The following is a 5639-nucleotide window of genomic DNA, read 5'->3' as shown; positions in this document are numbered from 1 at the left end:
CCATAGACAGAAGCAGGAGGCGGCGACTCTCTCCCACAAGGAAACCATAGACTGGGAGCACTTCCGCCTAGCGCCGCGTGACCGCAGGAGGGGGTCACGTGAGCCTCTGAGGGTGCCGCCCAGAAAGCACTTTGGCGCGTCACGTGATGCAGACCACCTCTCTGATTGCCCTGTTTGTAGAGCGTGGCTGCAACTAGTGCTGCTACCGATGCCAGGCGGGGGGGGGGGGGGCCTCCAGTGTCTTGGGCTGCGGTTGAACGTCCCAGTGGAGCCACAGGCTATGCTCTGCACAGGGCCTCTGAGAGGAACTTTATCAGGGGGGCAGCAGCTGGAACATCAGCTGGAGCTGATGGGTTCTGAGCTGCCTGTGACACATCAGGAGAGAGATCTGGGGGGGGGTGGACAGGTTGACGAAAGTGTCAATCCAATGTGCAGTGGCAGTGAAGAAGGCCAATTCTATGCTTGGGATCATTAGAAAAGGTATTGAGAACAAAACGGCTAGTATTATAATGTTGTACAAATCGATGGTAAGGCCACAGCTGGAGTATTGTGCCCAGTTCTGGTCGCCGCATCTCAAAAAAGACATAGTGGAAATGGAAAAGGTGCAAAAGAGAGCAACTAAGATGATTACGGGGCTGGGTCACCTTCCTTATGAGGTAAGGCTATGGCGTTTGGGCCTCTTCAGCCTAGAAAAGAGATGCCTGAGGGGGGACATGATTGAGACATACAAAATTATGCAGGGGATGGACAGAGTGGATAGGGAGATGCTCTTTACACTCTCACATAACACCAGAACCAGGGGACATCCACTAAAATTGAGTGTTGGGAAAGTTAGACAAAAGAAAATATTTCTTTACTCAGCGTGTGGTTGGTATGTGGAACTCTTTGCCACAGCATGTGGTGATGGGGACTGGCCTGGACGCCTTTAAAAGGGGATTGGTCAAGTTTCTGGAGGAAAAGTCCATTACGGGGTACAAGCCATGATGTGTATGTGCAACCTCCTGATTTTAGAAATGGGTTATGTCAGAATGCCAGATGCAAGGGAGGGCACCAGGATGCAGGTCTCTTGTTATCTGGTGTGCTCCTTGGGGCATTTGGTGGGCCGCTGTGAGATACAGGAAGCTGGACTAGATGGGCCTATGGCCTGATCCAGTGGGGCTGTTCTTATGTTCTTATGAGTTCAGATCTGCTGGGCTTCCCCAATGCAGAGCCCTGTCCTATGCATGTCTACTCAGAAGTAAGTCCCATGATAGTCAATGTGGCTTACTCCCACAAAAGTGTGGCTAGGATTGCAGCCTCAGAGCCCAAACCTGTACATGTCTGCTCAGAAGTAAGTCCCATGGGAGGAGGAGGAGCCAACAGTGGAGGAACAGACATGTCCCCAGGAGCTCCTGGGAGACAGTTTGTTTTCCCCCAAATACTGCAGGTCCAAAGAGGACCTGAAGATTTTTGTTAGGAGAGGCAAGATCTTCATCCCTGCAAGTATCTGGGAAACTGAAAGCCCAATTGGGGGGGCGGGGGCTTTCTTCTCAGAGGAATCTAACAGTTTGTGACAGTTTTGGGGGAGGTGCAGTGATCTGTAATCAAGCTGCTGGCTCTGTGCTGAGATGCCATATGGAGGGGAAAAAAGCATGAAGTGTAAAGTTTAAGCTGGAAATTTAAGATAAGTAAGTGTTAATATTGCCCCCAGCTCTGATTGACTGATTTGGCTAAAAGCCCTGGATATATTGGAGGCGTTAATGAGAGACATTTTAAGGAGGTTGAAAGTGCTCTTTTTCTCTGTCATGGAATAAATTGGTGGTGGATTATAATTACAACTATAACTTGGGTGTGAACTAAAATCCAGAATTATTCTTGGACATAATTGGATATAAATATAATTCTCATTAGATTTGAAAGAGCTTTGTTTTCTCTGCACCAGAGATGGTGAGACTGTTTTCTTTCGTTTTGTTTCTCTCTCTGTAAACCGTACTGGACTGTTATCTGCAAGAGGTATGTAAGGAATGCGGATGGCAGAGTAGTAATGATGTGGTGGAAGTGAGGAGAATAATATGTTGTGGACATCTAGTGGAGTAGAGAGAAATTGCAAAATGGATTCTGTTCCAGAAATGTGGATACAGAAAATCTTGATTAATATGGAGATGTTGCTTGTTATGGAGCTGAGTTGGTCTTCGCAGATTCAAGCCAGTCTGGAGGCTCTTTCCTAACAGATAGATGTCTATAAGGAACAATTGGAAGATGTGAAGAAACAAGCAGAAGATAAACAAGGGAGTGAAAAAGAGGACAAGGAGGAAAATCAACAGGATGATCAACAGGACAAAGAAGAGGCGCTGATGGAGATTAAGAAAGATAAGATGGACAGAGTAACAGGAGTGCACAAATCACAAAATTTGTTGGAACAAGAAGGAGAAAATATATCCCAGTTAACTGGAAGAATGAACACACCCTATATAAGAAAGTGTGGATTTATCAGATTCTCTTATAGAGATAAATTATTAAAAATATTACAGGAGAAAAAAATGGAAAGTAAGAAAGAAAAAGAACCCTGAGGGGTAATCTGAGGGTTAAAGAAAATGAGGATATATTCAGCTAATAACAATGGTCCAAATTTATTTGAAGAAAAAAAAATACATATGAAATGGGGCTTACTCCCAGGAAAACGTGGCTAGGATTGTAGCCTTAGGAGCCCAATCCTATACATGTCTACTCAGAAGTCAGCCTGATTATAGTTGATGGGGCTTACTCCCACATAAGTGTGGCTAGGATTGTAGCCTAAGCGCCCAATTCTCCATTGCTAGTGCAGTGCGCCCTTTGGTGGGGAGGCAGTCACAGAGGCCTCAAGGCCTTTGTTCCCTTACCTGGGGCTGCATTGCACCTGCACTGGTGCTGGAAAGTTAGATAGGATTAGGCCCTCAGTCTCTTGGTCCCTTAAGAACAAAAAGAGGTTTATTGCTTGTTTTAAAACTTTACATGTAAATAGCATGTTTGCTGTAACTAGCAGTGTTTCTCAAACGTTTTAGCAGCAGGACCTGCTCTTTAGAATTACAATCTGTCGGTTTCCACCAGAAGCCATGTCATTTACCTGCAAGTGATGTCATGGCTAGAAAGGATATTCTCAAGCAGGAAAACATGTAACACCCCTCCCCCCATTTGACAAAATCAAATTCCTCAAACATCCCAAAGGCTGCAATCCTATCCACACTTATCCAGGAGTAAGCCCCATTGAGTATCATTGTTAAAAGCATATACAGTGCATAGCAGCCTGTTAAAAGTAACACTTCCATTGCTAGTTACTTCTGGATTGGGAGGCCGGATGCAACAGGACAAACACCAGTAAGAGGCTCAGGGCAGAGGGGAGGGCTTTTTCAAGCAAACAAAAAGTGCATGCTGGAGCTCTGCCTGCGGAGCCTCCCACTGCTTCTTGTTGTGTTGCATTGCTGGTCTCACTGCCAGGCAGTGGGGGTTTGGGGGTCCTGTGAATACCACTGGACACTCTCTCAAGTACCACCAGTGGTACAAATACAACTCATTGAGAAACACTGCCATAGGGGAACTTCTTTCTGTAAACATGAACCTAGTTGTATGGTTACCTTGTGGAAATTATTTTAAAAAGTAATCTCTGTGCCCCATGGAACTTATTCTTAAGCACACAGGACTGTGATGTTACTTAGGGCCCAATCCTGTCCAACTTTCCAACACTAATACAGCTATGCCAATGGAGTGTGCACTGCATACTATGGTGGGGAGGCACTCATAGAGGCCTCCTTAAAATAAGTGATCATTTATTCCCTTACTTTGGGGCTTAATTGAAGCTGTAATGGCACTGGAAAGTTGGATAGGATTGGGCCCTTAGGCTGAAGTCCTATCCTCACTTTCATGAGAGTAAGCCCCATTGGCTAGAATGGGACTTACCTCTGAGTAGACAGGCATAGGATTGGGCTGTTAGAAACTTACTTTCATAGACTTGGTGGTTCTGATCAGGGTGTATCCAACTCTCCCCACAACTTTTTTTAAAATAGACACCTGCATTTCAAATATCAAGCTGTAAGAATCTCTGAATAAGGCACAAACTTATCTGGTCTTTAGAAACAACTGACTGCAATAAGTGTGTGCGTGTCAGATTCTAGGGAATAATTTATTGTGTCATGAACATTCTTGGCAATCTGATGATCTGCCTCTACCTATAAGACTTTCTGGGTCAGTATTCTCACACTGCATTTTTCTGCTGCTAGTCTTTCTGTCTGGTTGTTATTCTGTTAAGAGTGATTGCTGTATTCTGTTGTCTGCTTTTATTTATATTTATTGCAGCATTTTTATTGATTTGTTTTTATGGTTATTTAAATCTATGATTGGGGAAAGGGATATAAATAAATAGGAAATTTGCATGTTGGCTCCAATGTATGACATAAAACAGGTTTGTTACACTTTGGCAGAAGGTTCATGATTCCATGACTACTTTAGGAAGTGTTGAAAACTTCTGTACCTTTTGAGTTCTGTGTTTGTTTTGTGTTTGTGAAGGAAGTTGCAGCCCTTTGTGGATTACTGAGCTCCCTCCCTATAGGTTTCCCTTAGGCCTCCACACAGGATTCAACAGAAAGGAAGCTACCCTGAAACACTTCAAAATCAGCATGTTGCAGAAAGTTTGCATGGCCAAGCAGACAGGTAACTTGTGTATTCTGTCATATTCATCTGGTTTGCCCAAAAACAATAGCTCTAGTCAACTTACTTACTAGTTTGGCATGTGCCAGCCAATTTGGTAGCGAAGCACATCTGACTAGGTCAGAAGGCAGGTAGGGATGCCCAGGTGGTTGTGAGCCATCCAATCAGATAGACCTATGACTAATTGAACCTAAGTTTATTAAGGTTAAGTCCAAGAATGTTTATGTGTTGCTCTGGTTCTCTAGGAGCAAGTGGGCATGGCTAGTTCTACCCTCTCTCTCCACCCCCCACCCCATCCCCTGGATGAGAGGGTTTTAATGGCATCTAAAAAGCTAAGGCCCTGAATAAGTACCCATATGGATTGAGGAGCTAAAACGGATTAGAGAATTATTTGCTTTTAGGTGTGCCTGTAATTGTATGCTTGTATTTTTGCTAAGGTTTACATTGGGCACTTCTAGTGTCCAAGCCTGTTGATTCTATGCTCTTTTTGTTGTATTCTCCCCTCTGTGCCCACACAATGTCTCTTTTTGTGTTTCAATAAACCCCTTAACTCTTCACTTGCCTTTAACTTTATCTGAGCTTTGCTCTAACCCTTGGCTACCTGCTACATATGTTTTCTGAAGAATTCTCCATGTAACTGCAAAGATGACTTTTGAAGTGGGTCACTCTGGCTTTATGTTCCTGGTAGCAACAGAAGTCTCCATTTTGGCCCTGGCAGAGGCAGATGGAGGGGAAAATGAGGGTAGTACTGACAGCAGGGTGCTGTGAATACACTTCCCTCACTTGCAGTGGGGACATAGTCTCTCCCACTGAGTGAGCACCCTCGACTGGTGCTCCAAGCAACCAAAGGAGAATGAACTAGAATGGTTGATTATCCTTTTTCTGAGGACTTGCTGGATCTCTCAAGGGAGTTTGGGGAGCAGAGACCCAAGCCTGATATCAGGCCTCCAACCGAAAGCTACAAAACACACACACAGAAA

The sequence above is a fragment of the Tiliqua scincoides genome, chromosome 3 (assembly GCF_035046505.1).
Source record: "Tiliqua scincoides isolate rTilSci1 chromosome 3, rTilSci1.hap2, whole genome shotgun sequence".
NCBI lineage: Eukaryota > Metazoa > Chordata > Lepidosauria > Squamata > Scincidae > Tiliqua > Tiliqua scincoides.
This window is presented reverse-complemented; position numbering follows the sequence as displayed.